The sequence below is a fragment of the Octopus bimaculoides genome, chromosome 4 (genome assembly GCF_001194135.2).
Source record: "Octopus bimaculoides isolate UCB-OBI-ISO-001 chromosome 4, ASM119413v2, whole genome shotgun sequence".
Lineage (NCBI taxonomy): Eukaryota > Metazoa > Mollusca > Cephalopoda > Octopoda > Octopodidae > Octopus > Octopus bimaculoides.
The window spans coordinates 116,689,572-116,690,346 of NC_068984.1; positions in this window are offsets into that span (position 1 = coordinate 116,689,572).

The window sequence follows — 775 nt, forward strand, 5'->3', positions numbered from 1 at the left end:
TCTCACGTATATGTACATACACATGTACGCTGATCTATCTATCTATCTATCTATCTATCTATCTATCTATCTATCTATCATCTTATCTATTTATCTATTTATCTATCTATCTGTCTATATACCTAGCTATCAACCTATCTACCTATTTGTCTACGTACGTACGTACGTACCTACCTACCTACCTACTTACCTACCCACCTACGTATGTATGTATGTATGTATGTATGTACGTATCTATCTATCTCTTCTCTCTCTCTCTCTCTCGCTCTTTCCATCTCTCTCTCTATCTCTCTGTACACACACACATAATATACACATCTATGAATATATTTGTACATACGTATGTAGATGTGTATGTAAGTTCTCGCATTGACATATTTGGCTGGTTGTATTTAATGTGCTGTTTGCTGGCTTTCTGTTTTCTTTTTTTCTTTTTCTTTTCCTTACTTATATTTACTCCACTTGCACACATGAACGGAAGCCATGAGAACGAGGTTGAAGGAGGCGTGAAACCATCAGATCTGTCTCCTATGAATTAATCACAGATTACAGTTAAAAAGAAGGTCCCTTAGAACTTGGATTTCCGCACAGATTCTTGCAAAGAAACACATGAAGAATGATGTGTGTGTGTGTGTGCGTGTGTGTGTGTGTGTGTGTGTGTATGTGTCTTTATACGTACGTACATACGTACGTATGTATGTATCCATGTATGTGCATATGTATGCATGTATGTATGTATTTATGTATATATGTATGTATGTATGTATGTATGTAT